Here is an 18,909-nt window from a genome sequence, read left to right on the forward strand (position 1 = left end):
ATAAGGTCCACGCATCCGATACCGCGTCTGCCAAATCTTGCTCTTTTAAGAGAGAAACATTTAGCTGCCACTGGTTCCTAAAAATCTGAATCGGCTGTGGAGCTAAATTAACGCACGCCTTCATACTGCAGTGGTCACTAAAATATACAGGTACGATTTCTGAATTTAGTAGACATCTTTCCAAGTTTTGGGAAACATAGATTCTGTCTATTCTACTGCGCGAAGACTGTGTTATATACGTATATTCAACCTTCGTTGGATATTTTAGTTCCCATGCGTCCTTTAGTTTTAGGTCGATTACTAGGCGTTTAAGTTCTAAAGAACCGTTAAAATGTGGTTGTTGATCTTTACGATTTAACACGCAGTTAAAATCACCGCCCATTATAAAACTGTTTGGGTTTCGACGTAATAAATAAATAAGTTCCTCTTTATAAAATGCTGCCCTGTCCTGTCTATTACTATTTCCTGAGGGCGCGTATAAGTTAATCAATGTGGTACCTAAAACGTTAATACTAATTGCCCTTCCAGATTCCAACCGCTCCACTTGAGATACGGGAATCCCTTCCCTGAGCAGAACCGCTGTTCCTGTATGTGTGTCACAAGATACGTTAACAATTGCGGTGTATCCTGGTATTACAAATTCCGTCGTTACAACCTCCTGTAGCAAAGCGATATCGGTTCCAGAGTCATACAAAAATTCCTTTAGAGCAGCTAGCTTTAATGAGGTTCGAATTTTATTTATATTGATCGTTGTGATAGAGTATGCTTGCATCCCTAACTTGCTATTGGCCACGGACAAAGTTGGTCAAAAAAAAAAAAAAAAAAAACTGTTCTACTTTTGGTATGCTGAAATCCGGTTTAGAGCTACAGTCATTCAGAACTTGGTAGCAGTCCTAGTAACATGGTCGCTAAACGTTAGTTTGTCTGCCATTGTCATCCCGCGCCTTAGTACTGAGGGGCTGTTCTACATTGAGTGTGTCAGGAGGCTCATTTGGAGCACCTTCTCTGACAATTTCATATCGTATATTTTTCTGTGATTTTACGTCCGACTTGTCCGCTTTTTGTTTGGCTTGGGTGCGAGAAACAGTAAGATTCGGTTGTGGTTTTAGCGTACGGCGGTGGACGCCCTGAAAACCCTGACCTGATTTTGTTGTGGCAACACTCGACGCGGCCGCTTCAGCAGCAGTGTCTAGAGAGACCTGGTTTGTAAACACTGCCTGCTGTTTACATGCTACCTTCGGTTGATGTGACGCTTGCGACGGTGTTTGCTTATTTTCCGGTTCAGGAGTAAACACTTTCCCTTGTTTACACTCTGGTGCCGGTTGCTGTGCTGTTGCGGTGTCGCGGTGTTGTTGTTCTACCGCTTCCGCGAACTTCCCGTCGGTAAACAGCTGATTATCGCTGTTTACAGCTGGGCAAGTTGTCACTGCTTGGGGGACTTCTACTTTCTCGCTGTCGGCAGCTGCCGTTGCATTTTCTGGCAGTGAGCGAGATGTATCAGAAACTGCAATTAAATCTACTTGCATTTCGTCTTGGGGCACATGCAGATTTTCATCGCCAGCTTTCTGTTTACGTACAGCAGGAGATTGTCGGGAGGTGTCATCATCAGAATGATCATCTGTATGTTCAAGTGGTCGTTTCTTGGTTAGTACGTCTAACTCACGGGCAGAGGAATCACAATTGAAGCGTGTTACCAGGGGTGGAAAATCACTGCCTTCAACAGCAATAGTTCCAGTACTAAGTACAGGATCCGAACCCTCACCCTGTTTGGACGTGTTATCGGTTGCCAAAACTTCGCTCAAGGTCATCTTGCGGCGTTGGACTAAATTTGTTTTTAGTACAAAGACACGACGGGGACAGTCCTGCCTTAAATGACCCGATTCATTGCATATATGGCACGTAGGGGTTTGACCAGTATAAATCACGTGTGCTTTATGCCCGTCAACAGTTATATGAGACGGGATATTCGTCTTTACTTCCATCTCTACCGAACGAATACCATTGAAGCTCTGAATTTTAAATTGCTTCGACCAACGTTCGTTAACTATATCCTTTACCTCACCATATTGAGACAGGGCAACCTTGATTTTCTCATTATCTATCTCGATAGGTAAATTTAACACCCGCACAGATCTATAAAGAGCATCAGCTCTCCTGATAGCCACTTTACTTGTAGAGCCGTCTCTATGCAAAAATTCGACATGATACCCGAATTTTCCAATAATTTTATCGACCGAAACGGGATCCAAAAACTTTACGAAAACACAGTAGTTGTCAGTATCTAGCTGAGTGGTATGCACCATATCAGAATTTATGCCAAGTACCTGATCAAGCCAATCATGAATTTCCAGAGCAGTCGGCTGAACACGTCGTGTTTCCTTAGCGAAGGCAAAAACCAGCGTATTCTTCCTCACAGTTGTAGCCATGTTATGCAGTAATCAAGGGGAGATTCCGGTAATTACCGAAAACTCCGCAAACAACAAATAATCGTCGGTAGAAAACAAAAAAACAGAACAAAGGAGGCAGAAAAAACACGAGTTACACACGAAGAAAATCACAAAACACAAAAACACCGAAACGCAAAGGTAACCACTGGCGAAACACTGACTACACGCAGCAACGGTGACACGTCCGTACGCGTCGGCAGCTAGAGCCAGAATTAGACCAACGAGCCTTCTCGATGCACATGACTATCGCCTCCGTTCTTGGTATCACCGTGCAGAGCTGCTGCTCACCCAGCGTTCTCCCTGGCTGTTGCGGTTTGATTGTTTTTATCGTTGTCTTTTACTATAGCAACTTCTAGAATCGGACGGAGCTCGTAGCCGATGCCCTTGCTTACGCAGGAAAAATCTGTTGGAGCTACGGTTTTCCAGGTAGTACAACGGCAAAACCGTCGTTTCCGTGGTGTAGCGGTTATCACGTCTGCTTTACACGCAGAAGGTCCCCGGTTCGATCCCGGGCGGAAGCACGACATTTTTTTAAACCCGTTTTCGGATTCCATTTCCGAGATAACGTCACGTCTGCGTGTGCGGGATAATAAATGTCGTGTGCTACACCGATATCGCCTCATTTTACTGTCAAATGCTCTTGCTCCCATAGTGCACCGGTATTCAGTAACTCAGAACGCTCGTAGCTCCATTCTGGCCTGCAAAATTTACTATCCATTTCTTCAAGACTACTTCAAGTTCGCTTCATACTGGCTTTCCTGATCTCTTTGCACTCGCCTTGTCACAACTCTGTTGAAGTGTGAACGTAACTAATAGTGAGAAACTCTTAACTACGCTCAGTCTTGTATCCCACTCTTTGGTTGACGTTGTCGCTAATCAGATGAAGGTAGACTGCTCCACGATTGAGCTTCGTCTCCACTCACGGTGCACACGTTCTGCAAAGACAACCTTTGTTTTCCGTTGCATGCAAGATTACTGTCGGCTCTTCTACAGAAATCGACCTATGTAATTTACTGGTATCAGATTCTTGCCATATCAAACGGTCCCTTCATGACCGTAGGGCCACACACAGCGTGCTGCGGCACGCATCTGTTCTTCATTGCAGAGCTACAAACGTGGGTGAGCTCCACCTACTCTTCAGCACGGTCAAAACGGTAGGGCTCGTCCGGGATTTGAACCCGGGACCTCCTGCACCCAAAGCAGGAATCATACCCCTAGACCAACGAGCCACTTGCCGGTGGCAGTGAAGGTAATCCCAAGCAGTCCAGCTCCGAGGAACACAAACTTTCATGTAAATCAGAAAGAAAAGCGCTTTCTGAAGGCAGCGCCCACCACTGATGGAAAGAATATTAAAGGCAATGAATGTAGAGTGAATAATTTCATCGCGCTCTGCAGATGAACAGACGGTGGTGTTTCACTTTCGTCATGTGCTTTCTTAGCATCAAGGGAAGGCAAATGCACTAAACAAAAGAACACCGGGAATCCGAAACACCAACTCATAACGAAAAGATAGCCGAATATACTGCAAGCAAAACTTCCAAACACGACTCCTGAAGGCGTCGGTGCCTTAAGAATTATTCCGTGCAGCGATGATCATCTACGAAGAGCCAACTGTATGTGTCGCTCCACCACGCAACTTTTTTTTATATCGTTTTACCTAAATTTCCATTACCTGTTCATTACAAGAATACCGTGTGGCTTTCAACTGGTCTGCTTCATCCAGCGGCGATAGTAGTAACTAAACCGACCACAGTATCATTAAAAGTAGGTCAGACACAAAAGTCGGAGTTGCTCTGTAGCTCATGTTATTCTGCTTTCAAATGCAATTGTATGGCTGGGAGTAGGGGCGTACTCCTGTAATGCAGGCGTCCGGGAGGCCGTTTCTGTGGGAGACATCTGGGAACAACTACAGACACGGCCGTTTCATTAGCTCAGGAACGACCGCGATGCTCTTATCGAGCTCTGCAGATTGACCGGACTGCAGTGCGGAATTTTCTGCTAGTGGTGGCTCGGGGTTAAGAGAAGTCGGGAGGTGTGAGCAAAACTACATCGGGAAACCGAAACAGACGACTCATAACGAAAAGATTGCGGAATGTACTGCAAAAGCAAACGTTGGAGAAGACGAACTCTGAAGCCGTCGGTGCTTTAACAATCATTCCGTGCAGCAACGATAATCTGGGAAGAGCGAAGGGTGGGTTCCGCTCGACCACACAACAAATTTTATATAATGTTCTACTTGTTCTAAATTTGCGTTTCCAGATCATCAGTAAAATACTGTGTGATTTACACCTGGCTTGCTTCTTCCAAAAGCGATATTAAGAAATACATCGACTGCAACGTCATTAGGGGTCGCGGGTCCGGGCGCCGGCGCGCCAGCGGCGGCCTGTCGGGGCTGCTGGTGCCTCCATGTAGAGCTACCGCTGGGCCCGGGCTCCTTGCCGCTAACGAAGTGATTGCTTTTGGTGACATCATATGCAATAGCGACTGCGCGAATTGACGGTGGCTCGTACGGAAAGCAAGAGTAGCTGATGCTACCGAGGACTCGGCCGCGAGCTTGTCCGACGACTTCTTGGGCTCTTATTCGTGGTGGCATTCAGACAGGCAAGGGTGCTGTCGATTGTTGCGTACGAATGCGAAATACCTGCATTGTGCGTTTCCGCAAAGTGATTTTTACGCCAAAGTTGTGATCGTCCTGCAAGTTGTGTCACATGTGGATCTCAGAGCTTAGCAGTTTCCGTGGTGTAGCGGTTATCACGTCTGCCTAACAGGCAGAAGGTCTCCGTTTCGATTCCGGGCGTAATCACTTTTTCGTCGCACTCAACAAGACACTTGCTACAATCTCTACTGTGAACATTTAAATCAATTTCAAACGTCCAACCACCAGGCTGCAGATGGCTCAAATGATACGTGAAACTCTTTCAGAACCGGCTACTTGGTTTTTGTGCTTACCTGGAGGGCAGGAAATGCGCGGAACAGCCGCCGGCATGCCGGTAGTCGCCACACGTTTGCACAAAACGCGAGGGCTCGTCCGGGATTTGAACCCGGGACCTCCTGTAACCAAAGCAGGAATCATACCCCTAGACCAACGAGCCTTCTCGATGCACATGACTATCGCCTCCGTTCTTGGTATCACCGTGCAGAGCTGCTGCTCACCCAGCGTTCTCCCTGGCTGTTGCGGTTTGATTGTTTTTATCGTTGTCTTTTACTATACCGCTGGGCCCGGGCTCCTTGCCGCTAACGAAGTGATTGCTTTTGGTGACATCATATGCAATAGCGACTGCGCGAATTGACGGTGGCTCGTACGGAAAGCAAGAGTAGCTGATGCTACCGAGGACTCGGCCGCGAGCTTGTCCGACGACTTCTTGGGCTCTTATTCGTGGTGGCATTCAGACAGGCAAGGGTGCTGTCGATTGTTGCGTACGAATGCGAAATACCTGCATTGTGCGTTTCCGCAAAGTGATTTTTACGCCAAAGTTGTGATCGTCCTGCAAGTTGTGTCACATGTGGATCTCAGAGCTTAGCAGTTTCCGTGGTGTAGCGGTTATCACGTCTGCCTAACAGGCAGAAGGTCTCCGTTTCGATTCCGGGCGTAATCACTTTTTCGTCGCACTCAACAAGACACTTGGTACAATCTCCACTGTGAACATTTAAATCAATTTCAAACGTCCAACCACCAGGCTGCAGATGGCTCAAATGATACGTGAAACTCTTTCAGAACCGGCTACTTGGTTTTTGTGCTTACCTGGAGGGCAGGAAATGCGCGGAACAGCCGCCGGCATGCCGGTAGTCGCCACACGTTTGCACAAAACGCGAGGGCTCGTCCGGGATTTGAACCCGGGACCTCCTGCAACCGAAGCAGGAATCATACCCCTAGACCAACGAGCCTTCTCGATGCACATGACTATCGCCTCCGTTCTTGGTATCACCGTGCAGAGCTGCTGCTCACCCAGCGTTCTCCCTGGCTGTTGCGGTTTGATTGTTTTTATCGTTGTCTTTTACTATACCGCTGGGCCCGGGCTCCTTGCCGCTAACGAAGTGATTGCTTTTGGTGACATCATATGCAATAGCGACTGCGCGAATTGACGGTGGCTCGTACGGAAAGCAAGAGTAGCTGATGCTACCGAGGACTCGGCCGCGAGCTTGTCCGACGACTTCTTGGGCTCTTATTCGTGGTGGCATTCAGACAGGCAAGGGTGCTGTCGATTGTTGCGTACGAATGCGAAATACCTGCATTGTGCGTTTCCGCAAAGTGATTTTTACGCCAAAGTTGTGATCGTCCTGCAAGTTGTGTCACATGTGGATCTCAGAGCTTAGCAGTTTCCGTGGTGTAGCGGTTATCACGTCTGCCTAACAGGCAGAAGGTCTCCGTTTCGATTCCGGGCGTAATCACTTTTTCGTCGCACTCAACAAGACACTTGGTACAATCTCTACTGTGAACATTTAAATCAATTTCAAACGTCCAACCACCAGGCTGCAGATGGCTCAAATGATACGTGAAACTCTTTCAGAACCGGCTACTTGGTTTTTGTGCTTACCTGGAGGGCAGGAAATGCGCGGAACAGCCGCCGGCATGCCGGTAGTCGCCACACGTTTGCACAAAACGCGAGGGCTCGTCCGGGATTTGAACCCGGGACCTCCTGCAACCGAAGCAGGAATCATACCCCTAGACCAACGAGCCTTCTCGATGCACATGACTATCGCCTCCGTTCTTGGTATCACCGTGCAGAGCTGCTGCTCACCCAGCGTTCTCCCTGGCTGTTGCGGTTTGATTGTTTTTATCGTTGTCTTTTACTATACCGCTGGGCCCGGGCTCCTTGCCGCTAACGAAGTGATTGCTTTTGGTGACATCATATGCAATAGCGACTGCGCGAATTGACGGTGGCTCGTACGGAAAGCAAGAGTAGCTGATGCTACCGAGGACTCGGCCGCGAGCTTGTCCGACGACTTCTTGGGCTCTTATTCGTGGTGGCATTCAGACAGGCAAGGGTGCTGTCGATTGTTGCGTACGAATGCGAAATACCTGCATTGTGCGTTTCCGCAAAGTGATTTTTACGCCAAAGTTGTGATCGTCCTGCAAGTTGTGTCACATGTGGATCTCAGAGCTTAGCAGTTTCCGTGGTGTAGCGGTTATCACGTCTGCCTAACAGGCAGAAGGTCTCCGTTTCGATTCCGGGCGTAATCACTTTTACGTCGCACTCAACAAGACACTTGGTACAATCTCTACTGTGAACATTTAAATCAATTTCAAACGTCCAACCACCAGGCTGCAGATGGCTCAAATGATACGTGAAACTCTTTCAGAACCGGCTACTTGGTTTTTGTGCTTACCTGGAGGGCAGGAAATGCGCGGAACAGCCGCCGGCATGCCGGTAGTCGCCACACGTTTGCACAAAACGCGAGGGCTCGTCCGGGATTTGAACCCGGGACCTCCTGCAACCGAAGCAGGAATCATACCCCTAGACCAACGAGCCTTCTCGATGCACATGACTATCGCCTCCATTCTTGGTATCACCGTGCAGAGCTGCTGCTCACCCAGCGTTCTCCCTGGCTGTTGCGGTTTGATTGTTTTTATCGTTGTCTTTTACTATACCGCTGGGCCCGGGCTCCTTGCCGCTAACGAAGTGATTGCTTTTGGTGACATCATATGCAATAGCGACTGCGCGAATTGACGGTGGCTCGTACGGAAAGCAAGAGTAGCTGATGCTACCGAGGACTCGGCCGCGAGCTTGTCCGACGACTTCTTGGGCTCTTATTCGTGGTGGCATTCAGACAGGCAAGGGTGCTGTCGATTGTTGCGTACGAATGCGAAATACCTGCATTGTGCGTTTCCGCAAAGTGATTTTTACGCCAAAGTTGTGATCGTCCTGCAAGTTGTGTCACATGTGGATCTCAGAGCTTAGCAGTTTCCGTGGTGTAGCGGTTATCACGTCTGCCTAACAGGCAGAAGGTCTCCGTTTCGATTCCGGGCGTAATCACTTTTTCGTCGCACTCAACAAGACACTTGCTACAATCTCTACTGTGAACATTTAAATCAATTTCAAACGTCCAACCACCAGGCTGCAGATGGCTCAAATGATACGTGAAGCTCTTTCAGAACCGGCTACTTGGTTTTTGTGCTTACCTGGAGGGCAGGAAATGCGCGGAACAGCCGCCGGCATGCCGGTAGTCGCCACACGTTTGCACAAAACGCGAGGGCTCGTCCGGGATTTGAACCCGGGACCTCCTGCAACCGAAGCAGGAATCATACCCCTAGACCAACGAGCCTTCTCGATGCACATGACTATCGCCTCCGTTCTTGGTATCACCGTGCAGAGCTGCTGCTCACCCAGCGTTCTCCCTGGCTGTTGCGGTTTGATTGTTTTTATCGTTGTCTTTTACTATACCGCTGGGCCCGGGCTCCTTGCCGCTAACGAAGTGATTGCTTTTGGTGACATCATATGCAATAGCGACTGCGCGAATTGACGGTGGCTCGTACGGAAAGCAAGAGTAGCTGATGCTACCGAGGACTCGGCCGCGAGCTTGTCCGACGACTTCTTGGGCTCTTATTCGTGGTGGCATTCAGACAGGCAAGGGTGCTGTCGATTGTTGCGTACGAATGCGAAATACCTGCATTGTGCGTTTCCGCAAAGTGATTTTTACGCCAAAGTTGTGATCGTCCTGCAAGTTGTGTCACATGTGGATCTCAGAGCTTAGCAGTTTCCGTGGTGTAGCGGTTATCACGTCTGCCTAACAGGCAGAAGGTCTCCGTTTCGATTCCGGGCGTAATCACTTTTTCGTCGCACTCAACAAGACACTTGGTACAATCTCTACTGTGAACATTTAAATCAATTTCAAACGTCCAACCACCAGGCTGCAGATGGCTCAAATGATACGTGAAACTCTTTCAGAACCGGCTACTTGGTTTTTGTGCTTACCTGGAGGGCAGGAAATGCGCGGAACAGCCGCCGGCATGCCGGTAGTCGCCACACGTTTGCACAAAACGCGAGGGCTCGTCCGGGATTTGAACCCGGGACCTCCTGCAACCGAAGCAGGAATCATACCCCTAGACCAACGAGCCTTCTCGATGCACATGACTATCGCCTCCGTTCTTGGTATCACCGTGCAGAGCTGCTGCTCACCCAGCGTTCTCCCTGGCTGTTGCGGTTTGATTGTTTTTATCGTTGTCTTTTACTATACCGCTGGGCCCGGGCTCCTTGCCGCTAACGAAGTGATTGCTTTTGGTGACATCATATGCAATAGCGACTGCGCGAATTGACGGTGGCTCGTACGGAAAGCAAGAGTAGCTGATGCTACCGAGGACTCGGCCGCGAGCTTGTCCGACGACTTCTTGGGCTCTTATTCGTGGTGGCATTCAGACAGGCAAGGGTGCTGTCGATTGTTGCCTACGAATGCGAAATACCTGCAATGTGCGTTTCCGCAAAGTGATTTTTACGCCAAAGTTGTGATCGTCCTGCAAGTTGTGTCACATGTGGATCTCAGAGCTTAGCAGTTTCCGTGGTGTAGCGGTTATCACGTCTGCCTAACAGGCAGAAGGTCTCCGTTTCGATTCTGGGCGTAATCACTTTTTCGTCGCACTCAACAAGACACTTGCTACAATCTCTACTGTGAACATTTAAATCAATTTCAAACGTCCAACCACCAGGCTGCAGATGGCTCAAATGATACGTGAAACTCTTTCAGAACCGGCTACTTGGTTTTTGTGCTTACCTGGAGGGCAGGAAATGCGCGGAACAGCCGCCGGCATGCCGGTAGTCGCCACACGTTTGCACAAAACGCGAGGGCTCGTCCGGGATTTGAACCCGGGACCTCCTGCAACCGAAGCAGGAATCATACCCCTAGACCAACGAGCCTTCTCGATGCACATGACTATCGCCTCCGTTCTTGGTATCACCGTGCAGAGCTGCTGCTCACCCAGCGTTCTCCCTGGCTGTTGCGGTTTGATTGTTTTTATCGTTGTCTTTTACTATAGCAACTTCTAGAATCGGACGGAGCTCGTAGCCGATGCCCTTGCTTACGCAGGAAAAATCTGTTGGAGCTACGGTTTTCCAGGTAGTACAACGGCAAAACCGTCGTTTCCGTGGTGTAGCGGTTATCACGTCTGCTTTACACGCAGAAGGTCCCCGGTTCGATCCCGGGCGGAAGCACGACATTTTTTTAAACCCGTTTTCGGATTCCATTTCCGAGATAACGTCACGTCTGCGTGTGCGGGATAATAAATGTCGTGTGCTACACCGATATCGCCTCATTTTACTGTCAAATGCTCTTGCTCCCATAGTGCACCGGTATTCAGTAACTCAGAACGCTCGTAGCTCCATTCTGGCCTGCAAAATTTACTATCCATTTCTTCAAGACTACTTCAAGTTCGCTTCATACTGGCTTTCCTGATCTCTTTGCACTCGCCTTGTCACAACTCTGTTGAAGTGTGAACGTAACTAATAGTGAGAAACTCTTAACTACGCTCAGTCTTGTATCCCACTCTTTGGTTGACGTTGTCGCTAATCAGATGAAGGTAGACTGCTCCACGATTGAGCTTCGTCTCCACTCACGGTGCACACGTTCTGCAAAGACAACCTTTGTTTTCCGTTGCATGCAAGATTACTGTCGGCTCTTCTACAGAAATCGACCTATGTAATTTACTGGTATCAGATTCTTGCGATATCAAACGGTCCCTTCATGACCGTAGGGCCACACACAGCGTGCTGCGGCACGCATCTGTTCTTCATTGCAGAGCTACAAACGTGGGTGAGCTCCACCTACTCTTCAGCACGGTCAAAACGGTAGGGCTCGTCCGGGATTTGAACCCGGGACCTCCTGCACCCAAAGCAGGAATCATACCCCTAGACCAACGAGCCACTTGCCGGTGGCAGTGAAGGTAATCCCAAGCAGTCCAGCTCCGAGGAACACAAACTTTCATGTAAATCAGAAAGAAAAGCGCTTTCTGAAGGCAGCGCCCACCACTGATGGAAAGAATATTAAAGGCAATGAATGTAGAGTGAATAATTTCATCGCGCTCTGCAGATGAACAGACGGTGGTGTTTCACTTTCGTCATGTGCTTTCTTAGCATCAAGGGAAGGCAAATGCACTAAACAAAAGAACACCGGGAATCCGAAACACCAACTCATAACGAAAAGATAGCCGAATATACTGCAAGCAAAACTTCCAAACACGACTCCTGAAGGCGTCGGTGCCTTAAGAATTATTCCGTGCAGCGATGATCATCTACGAAGAGCCAACTGTATGTGTCGCTCCACCACGCAACTTTTTTTTATATCGTTTTACCTAAATTTCCATTACCTGTTCGTTACAAGAATACCGTGTGGCTTTCAACTGGTCTGCTTCGTCCAGCAGCGATAGTAGTAACTAAACCGACCACAGTATCATTAAAAGTAGGTCAGACACAAAAGTCGGAGTTGCTCTGTAGCTCATGTTATTCTGCTTTCAAATGCAATTGTATGGCTGGGAGTAGGGGCGTACTCCTGTAATGCAGGCGTCCGGGAGGCCGTTTCTGTGGGAGACATCTGGGAACAACTACAGACACGGCCGTTTCATTAGCTCAGGAACGACCGCGATGCTCTTATCGAGCTCTGCAGATTGACCGGACTGCAGTGCGGAATTTTCTGCTAGTGGTGGCTCGGGGTTAAGAGAAGTCGGGAGGTGTGAGCAAAACTACATCGGGAAACCGAAACAGACGACTCATAACGAAAAGATTGCGGAATGTACTGCAAAAGCAAACGTTGGAGAAGACGAACTCTGAAGCCGTCGGTGCTTTAACAATCATTCCGTGCAGCAACGATAATCTGGGAAGAGCGAAGGGTGGGTTCCGCTCGACCACACAACAAATTTTATATAATGTTCTACTTGTTCTAAATTTGCGTTTCCAGATCATCAGTAAAATACTGTGTGATTTACACCTGGCTTGCTTCTTCCAAAAGCGATATTAAGAAATACATCGACTGCAACGTCATTAGGGGTCGCGGGTCCGGGCGCCGGCGCGCCAGCGGCGGCCTGTCGGGGCTGCTGGTGCCTCCATGTAGAGCTACCGCTGGGCCCGGGCTCCTTGCCGCTAACGAAGTGATTGCTTTTGGTGACATCATATGCAATAGCGACTGCGCGAATTGACGGTGGCTCGTACGGAAAGCAAGAGTAGCTGATGCTACCGAGGACTCGGCCGCGAGCTTGTCCGACGACTTCTTGGGCTCTTATTCGTGGTGGCATTCAGACAGGCAAGGGTGCTGTCGATTGTTGCGTACGAATGCGAAATACCTGCATTGTGCGTTTCCGCAAAGTGATTTTTACGCCAAAGTTGTGATCGTCCTGCAAGTTGTGTCACATGTGGATCTCAGAGCTTAGCAGTTTCCGTGGTGTAGCGGTTATCACGTCTGCCTAACAGGCAGAAGGTCTCCGTTTCGATTCCGGGCGTAATCACTTTTTCGTCGCACTCAACAAGACACTTGCTACAATCTCTACTGTGAACATTTAAATCAATTTCAAACGTCCAACCACCAGGCTGCAGATGGCTCAAATGATACGTGAAACTCTTTCAGAACCGGCTACTTGGTTTTTGTGCTTACCTGGAGGGCAGGAAATGCGCGGAACAGCCGCCGGCATGCCGGTAGTTGCCACACGTTTGCACAAAACGCGAGGGCTCGTCCGGGATTTGAACCCGGGACCTCCTGTAACCGAAGCAGGAATCATACCCCTAGACCAACGAGCCTTCTCGATGCACATGACTATCGCCTCCGTTCTTGGTATCACCGTGCAGAGCTGCTGCTCACCCAGCGTTCTCCCTGGCTGTTGCGGTTTGATTGTTTTTATCGTTGTCTTTTACTATACCGCTGGGCCCGGGCTCCTTGCCGCTAACGAAGTGATTGCTTTTGGTGACATCATATGCAATAGCGACTGCGCGAATTGACGGTGGCTCGTACGGAAAGCAAGAGTAGCTGATGCTACCGAGGACTCGGCCGCGAGCTTGTCCGACGACTTCTTGGGCTCTTATTCGTGGTGGCATTCAGACAGGCAAGGGTGCTGTCGATTGTTGCGTACGAATGCGAAATACCTGCATTGTGCGTTTCCGCAAAGTGATTTTTACGCCAAAGTTGTGATCGTCCTGCAAGTTGTGTCACATGTGGATCTCAGAGCTTAGCAGTTTCCGTGGTGTAGCGGTTATCACGTCTGCCTAACAGGCAGAAGGTCTCCGTTTCGATTCCGGGCGTAATCACTTTTTCGTCGCACTCAACAAGACACTTGGTACAATCTCCACTGTGAACATTTAAATCAATTTCAAACGTCCAACCACCAGGCTGCAGATGGCTCAAATGATACGTGAAACTCTTTCAGAACCGGCTACTTGGTTTTTGTGCTTACCTGGAGGGCAGGAAATGCGCGGAACAGCCGCCGGCATGCCGGTAGTCGCCACACGTTTGCACAAAACGCGAGGGCTCGTCCGGGATTTGAACCCGGGACCTCCTGCAACCGAAGCAGGAATCATACCCCTAGACCAACGAGCCTTCTCGATGCACATAACTATCGCCTCCGTTCTTGGTATCACCGTGCAGAGCTGCTGCTCACCCAGCGTTCTCCCTGGCTGTTGCGGTTTGATTGTTTTTATCGTTGTCTTTTACTATACCGCTGGGCCCGGGCTCCTTGCCGCTAACGAAGTGATTGCTTTTGGTGACATCATATGCAATAGCGACTGCGCGAATTGACGGTGGCTCGTACGGAAAGCAAGAGTAGCTGATGCTACCGAGGACTCGGCCGCGAGCTTGTCCGACGACTTCTTGGGCTCTTATTCGTGGTGGCATTCAGACAGGCAAGGGTGCTGTCGATTGTTGCGTACGAATGCGAAATACCTGCATTGTGCGTTTCCGCAAAGTGATTTTTACGCCAAAGTTGTGATCGTCCTGCAAGTTGTGTCACATGTGGATCTCAGAGCTTAGCAGTTTCCGTGGTGTAGCGGTTATCACGTCTGCCTAACAGGCAGAAGGTCTCCGTTTCGATTCCGGGCGTAATCACTTTTTCGTCGCACTCAACAAGACACTTGGTACAATCTCTACTGTGAACATTTAAATCAATTTCAAACGTCCGACCACCAGGCTGCAGATGGCTCAAATGATACGTGAAGCTCTTTCAGAACCGGCTACTTGGTTTTTGTGCTTACCTGGAGGGCAGGAAATGCGCGGAACAGCCGCCGGCATGCCGGTAGTCGCCACACGTTTGCACAAAACGCGAGGGCTCGTCCGGGATTTGAACCCGGGACCTCCTGCAACCGAAGCAGGAATCATACCCCTAGACCAACGAGCCTTCTCGATGCACATGACTATCGCCTCCGTTCTTGGTATCACCGTGCAGAGCTGCTGCTCACCCAGCGTTCTCCCTGGCTGTTGCGGTTTGATTGTTTTTATCGTTGTCTTTTACTATACCGCTGGGCCCGGGCTCCTTGCCGCTAACGAAGTGATTGCTTTTGGTGACATCATATGCAATAGCGACTGCGCGAATTGACGGTGGCTCGTACGGAAAGCAAGAGTAGCTGATGCTACCGAGGACTCGGCCGCGAGCTTGTCCGACGACTTCTTGGGCTCTTATTCGTGGTGGCATTCAGACAGGCAAGGGTGCTGTCGATTGTTGCCTACGAATGCGAAATACCTGCATTGTGCGTTTCCGCAAAGTGATTTTTACGCCAAAGTTGTGATCGTCCTGCAAGTTGTGTCACATGTGGATCTCAGAGCTTAGCAGTTTCCGTGGTGTAGCGGTTATCACGTCTGCCTAACAGGCAGAAGGTCTCCGTTTCGATTCCGGGCGTAATCACTTTTTCGTCGCACTCAACAAGACACTTGCTACAATCTCTACTGTGAACATTTAAATCAATTTCAAACGTCCAACCACCAGGCTGCAGATGGCTCAAATGATACGTGAAACTCTTTCAGAACCGGCTACTTGGTTTTTGTGCTTACCTGGAGGGCAGGAAATGCGCGGAACAGCCGCCGGCATGCCGGTAGTCGCCACACGTTTGCACAAAACGCGAGGGCTCGTCCGGGATTTGAACCCGGGACCTCCTGCAACCGAAGCAGGAATCATACCCCTAGACCAACGAGCCTTCTCGATGCACATGACTATCGCCTCCGTTCTTGGTATCACCGTGCAGAGCTGCTGCTCACCCAGCGTTCTCCCTGGCTGTTGCGGTTTGATTGTTTTTATCGTTGTCTTTTACTATACCGCTGGGCCCGGGCTCCTTGCCGCTAACGAAGTGATTGCTTTTGGTGACATCATATGCAATAGCGACTGCGCGAATTGACGGTGGCTCGTACGGAAAGCAAGAGTAGCTGATGCTACCGAGGACTCGGCCGCGAGCTTGTCCGACGACTTCTTGGGCTCTTATTCGTGGTGGCATTCAGACAGGCAAGGGTGCTGTCGATTGTTGCGTACGAATGCGAAATACCTGCATTGTGCGTTTCCGCAAAGTGATTTTTACGCCAAAGTTGTGATCGTCCTGCAAGTTGTGTCACATGTGGATCTCAGAGCTTAGCAGTTTCCGTGGTGTAGCGGTTATCACGTCTGCCTAACAGGCAGAAGGTCTCCGTTTCGATTCCGGGCGTAATCACTTTTACGTCGCACTCAACAAGACACTTGGTACAATCTCTACTGTGAACATTTAAATCAATTTCAAACGTCCAACCACCAGGCTGCAGATGGCTCAAATGATACGTGAAACTCTTTCAGAACCGGCTACTTGGTTTTTGTGCTTACCTGGAGGGCAGGAAATGCGCGGAACAGCCGCCGGCATGCCGGTAGTCGCCACACGTTTGCACAAAACGCGAGGGCTCGTCCGGGATTTGAACCCGGGACCTCCTGCAACCGAAGCAGGAATCATACCCCTAGACCAACGAGCCTTCTCGATGCACATGACTATCGCCTCCATTCTTGGTATCACCGTGCAGAGCTGCTGCTCACCCAGCGTTCTCCCTGGCTGTTGCGGTTTGATTGTTTTTATCGTTGTCTTTTACTATACCGCTGGGCCCGGGCTCCTTGCCGCTAACGAAGTGATTGCTTTTGGTGACATCATATGCAATAGCGACTGCGCGAATTGACGGTGGCTCGTACGGAAAGCAAGAGTAGCTGATGCTACCGAGGACTCGGCCGCGAGCTTGTCCGACGACTTCTTGGGCTCTTATTCGTGGTGGCATTCAGACAGGCAAGGGTGCTGTCGATTGTTGCGTACGAATGCGAAATACCTGCATTGTGCGTTTCCGCAAAGTGATTTTTACGCCAAAGTTGTGATCGTCCTGCAAGTTGTGTCACATGTGGATCTCAGAGCTTAGCAGTTTCCGTGGTGTAGCGGTTATCACGTCTGCCTAACAGGCAGAAGGTCTCCGTTTCGATTCCGGGCGTAATCACTTTTTCGTCGCACTCAACAAGACACTTGCTACAATCTCTACTGTGAACATTTAAATCAATTTCAAACGTCCAACCACCAGGCTGCAGATGGCTCAAATGATACGTGAAGCTCTTTCAGAACCGGCTACTTGGTTTTTGTGCTTACCTGGAGGGCAGGAAATGCGCGGAACAGCCGCCGGCATGCCGGTAGTCGCCACACGTTTGCACAAAACGCGAGGGCTCGTCCGGGATTTGAACCCGGGACCTCCTGCAACCGAAGCAGGAATCATACCCCTAGACCAACGAGCCTTCTCGATGCACATGACTATCGCCTCCGTTCTTGGTATCACCGTGCAGAGCTGCTGCTCACCCAGCGTTCTCCCTGGCTGTTGCGGTTTGATTGTTTTTATCGTTGTCTTTTACTATACCGCTGGGCCCGGGCTCCTTGCCGCTAACGAAGTGATTGCTTTTGGTGACATCATATGCAATAGCGACTGCGCGAATTGACGGTGGCTCGTACGGAAAGCAAGAGTAGCTGATGCTACCGAGGACTCGGCCGCGAGCTTGTCCGACGACTTCTTGGGCTCTTATTCGTGGTGGCATTCAGACAGGCAAGGGTGCTGTCGATTGTTGCGTACGAATGCGAAATACCTGCATTGTGCGTTTCCGCAAAGTGATTTTTACGCCAAAGTTGTGATCGTCCTGCAAGTTGTGTCACATGTGGATCTCAGAGCTTAGCAGTTTCCGTGGTGTAGCGGTTATCACGTCTGCCTAACAGGCAGAAGGTCTCCGTTTCGATTCCGGGCGTAATCACTTTTTCGTCGCACTCAACAAGACACTTGCTACAATCTCTACTGTGAACATTTAAATCAATTTCAAACGTCCAACCACCAGGCTGCAGATGGCTCAAATGATACGTGAAACTCTTTCAGAACCGGCTACTTGGTTTTTGTGCTTACCTGGAGGGCAGGAAATGCGCGGAACAGCCGCCGGCATGCCGGTAGTCGCCACACGTTTGCACAAAACGCGAGGGCTCGTCCGGGATTTGAACCCGGGACCTCCTGCAACCGAAGCAGGAATCATACCCCTAGACCAACGAGCCTTCTCGATGCACATGACTATCGCCTCCGTTCTTGGTATCACCGTGCAGAGCTGCTGCTCACCCAGCGTTCTCCCTGGCTGTTGCGGTTTGATTGTTTTTATCGTTGTCTTTTACTATACCGCTGGGCCCGGGCTCCTTGCCGCTAACGAAGTGATTGCTTTTGGTGACATCATATGCAATAGCGACTGCGCGAATTGACGGTGGCTCGTACGGAAAGCAAGAGTAGCTGATGCTACCGAGGACTCGGCCGCGAGCTTGTCCGACGACTTCTTGGGCTCTTATTCGTGGTGGCATTCAGACAGGCAAGGGTGCTGTCGATTGTTGCGTACGAATGCGAAATACCTGCATTGTGCGTTTCCGCAAAGTGATTTTTACGCCAAAGTTGTGATCGTCCTGCAAGTTGTGTCACATGTGGATCTCAGAGCTTAGCAGTTTCCGTGGTGTAGCGGTTATCACGTCTGCCTAACAGGCAGAAGGTCTCCGTTTCGATTCTGGGCGTAATCACTTTTTCGTCGCACTCAACAAGACACTTGCTACAATCTCTACTGTGAACATTTAAATCAATTTCAAACGTCCAACCACCAGGCTGCAGATGGCTCAAATGATACGTGAAACTCTTTCAGAACCGGCTACTTGGTTTTTGTGCTTACCTGGAGGGCAGGAAATGCGCGGAACAGCCGCCGGCATGCCGGTAGTCGCCACACGTTTGCACAAAACGCGAGGGCTCGTCCGGGATTTGAACCCGGGACCTCCTGCAACCGAAGCAGGAATCATACCCCTAGACCAACGAGCCTTCTCGATGCACATGACTATCGCCTCCGTTCTTGGTATCACCGTGCAGAGCTGCTGCTCACCCAGCGTTCTCCCTGGCTGTTGCGGTTTGATTGTTTTTATCGTTGTCTTTTACTATAGCAACTTCTAGAATCGGACGGAGCTCGTAGCCGATGCCCTTGCTTACGCAGGGAAAATCTGTTGGAGCTACGGTTTTC

At 49.8% G+C, this 18,909-nt stretch overlaps 17 non-coding genes across 17 annotated transcripts; 2 read left to right on the forward strand and 15 right to left on the reverse strand.

Annotated features, from left to right (window-relative positions):
- The first annotated feature begins 2,895 nt into the window (after positions 1 to 2,895).
- On the forward strand, positions 2,896 to 2,968 carry Trnav-uac (transfer RNA valine (anticodon UAC)). The gene has a single exon. It is a non-coding gene; the product is annotated as a tRNA-Val (tRNA).
- Positions 2,969 to 3,604: 636 nt separating this feature from the next.
- Positions 3,605 to 3,676, reverse strand: Trnap-ugg (transfer RNA proline (anticodon UGG)). The gene has a single exon. It is a non-coding gene; the product is annotated as a tRNA-Pro (tRNA).
- Positions 3,677 to 6,260: 2,584 nt separating this feature from the next.
- Positions 6,261 to 6,332, reverse strand: Trnap-cgg (transfer RNA proline (anticodon CGG)). The gene has a single exon. It is a non-coding gene; the product is annotated as a tRNA-Pro (tRNA).
- A 721-nt stretch (positions 6,333 to 7,053) lies between these two features.
- Trnap-cgg (transfer RNA proline (anticodon CGG)) lies at positions 7,054 to 7,125 on the reverse strand. Its single transcript has one exon. It is a non-coding gene; the product is annotated as a tRNA-Pro (tRNA).
- A 721-nt stretch (positions 7,126 to 7,846) lies between these two features.
- Trnap-cgg (transfer RNA proline (anticodon CGG)) lies at positions 7,847 to 7,918 on the reverse strand. The gene has a single exon. It is a non-coding gene; the product is annotated as a tRNA-Pro (tRNA).
- Positions 7,919 to 8,639: 721 nt separating this feature from the next.
- Positions 8,640 to 8,711, reverse strand: Trnap-cgg (transfer RNA proline (anticodon CGG)). Its single transcript has one exon. It is a non-coding gene; the product is annotated as a tRNA-Pro (tRNA).
- A 721-nt stretch (positions 8,712 to 9,432) lies between these two features.
- Trnap-cgg (transfer RNA proline (anticodon CGG)) lies at positions 9,433 to 9,504 on the reverse strand. Its single transcript has one exon. It is a non-coding gene; the product is annotated as a tRNA-Pro (tRNA).
- Positions 9,505 to 10,225: 721 nt separating this feature from the next.
- Positions 10,226 to 10,297, reverse strand: Trnap-cgg (transfer RNA proline (anticodon CGG)). Its single transcript has one exon. It is a non-coding gene; the product is annotated as a tRNA-Pro (tRNA).
- A 221-nt stretch (positions 10,298 to 10,518) lies between these two features.
- Trnav-uac (transfer RNA valine (anticodon UAC)) lies at positions 10,519 to 10,591 on the forward strand. The gene has a single exon. It is a non-coding gene; the product is annotated as a tRNA-Val (tRNA).
- Positions 10,592 to 11,227: 636 nt separating this feature from the next.
- Positions 11,228 to 11,299, reverse strand: Trnap-ugg (transfer RNA proline (anticodon UGG)). The gene has a single exon. It is a non-coding gene; the product is annotated as a tRNA-Pro (tRNA).
- Positions 11,300 to 13,883: 2,584 nt separating this feature from the next.
- Positions 13,884 to 13,955, reverse strand: Trnap-cgg (transfer RNA proline (anticodon CGG)). The gene has a single exon. It is a non-coding gene; the product is annotated as a tRNA-Pro (tRNA).
- Positions 13,956 to 14,676: 721 nt separating this feature from the next.
- Positions 14,677 to 14,748, reverse strand: Trnap-cgg (transfer RNA proline (anticodon CGG)). The gene has a single exon. It is a non-coding gene; the product is annotated as a tRNA-Pro (tRNA).
- A 721-nt stretch (positions 14,749 to 15,469) lies between these two features.
- On the reverse strand, positions 15,470 to 15,541 carry Trnap-cgg (transfer RNA proline (anticodon CGG)). The gene has a single exon. It is a non-coding gene; the product is annotated as a tRNA-Pro (tRNA).
- Positions 15,542 to 16,262: 721 nt separating this feature from the next.
- Positions 16,263 to 16,334, reverse strand: Trnap-cgg (transfer RNA proline (anticodon CGG)). The gene has a single exon. It is a non-coding gene; the product is annotated as a tRNA-Pro (tRNA).
- Positions 16,335 to 17,055: 721 nt separating this feature from the next.
- Trnap-cgg (transfer RNA proline (anticodon CGG)) lies at positions 17,056 to 17,127 on the reverse strand. Its single transcript has one exon. It is a non-coding gene; the product is annotated as a tRNA-Pro (tRNA).
- A 721-nt stretch (positions 17,128 to 17,848) lies between these two features.
- On the reverse strand, positions 17,849 to 17,920 carry Trnap-cgg (transfer RNA proline (anticodon CGG)). The gene has a single exon. It is a non-coding gene; the product is annotated as a tRNA-Pro (tRNA).
- Positions 17,921 to 18,641: 721 nt separating this feature from the next.
- On the reverse strand, positions 18,642 to 18,713 carry Trnap-cgg (transfer RNA proline (anticodon CGG)). The gene has a single exon. It is a non-coding gene; the product is annotated as a tRNA-Pro (tRNA).
- Between the last annotated feature and the right edge of the window lie 196 nt (positions 18,714 to 18,909).

This window comes from Schistocerca gregaria, chromosome 2 (genome assembly GCF_023897955.1).
Source record: "Schistocerca gregaria isolate iqSchGreg1 chromosome 2, iqSchGreg1.2, whole genome shotgun sequence".
Taxonomy (NCBI): domain Eukaryota; kingdom Metazoa; phylum Arthropoda; class Insecta; order Orthoptera; family Acrididae; genus Schistocerca; species Schistocerca gregaria.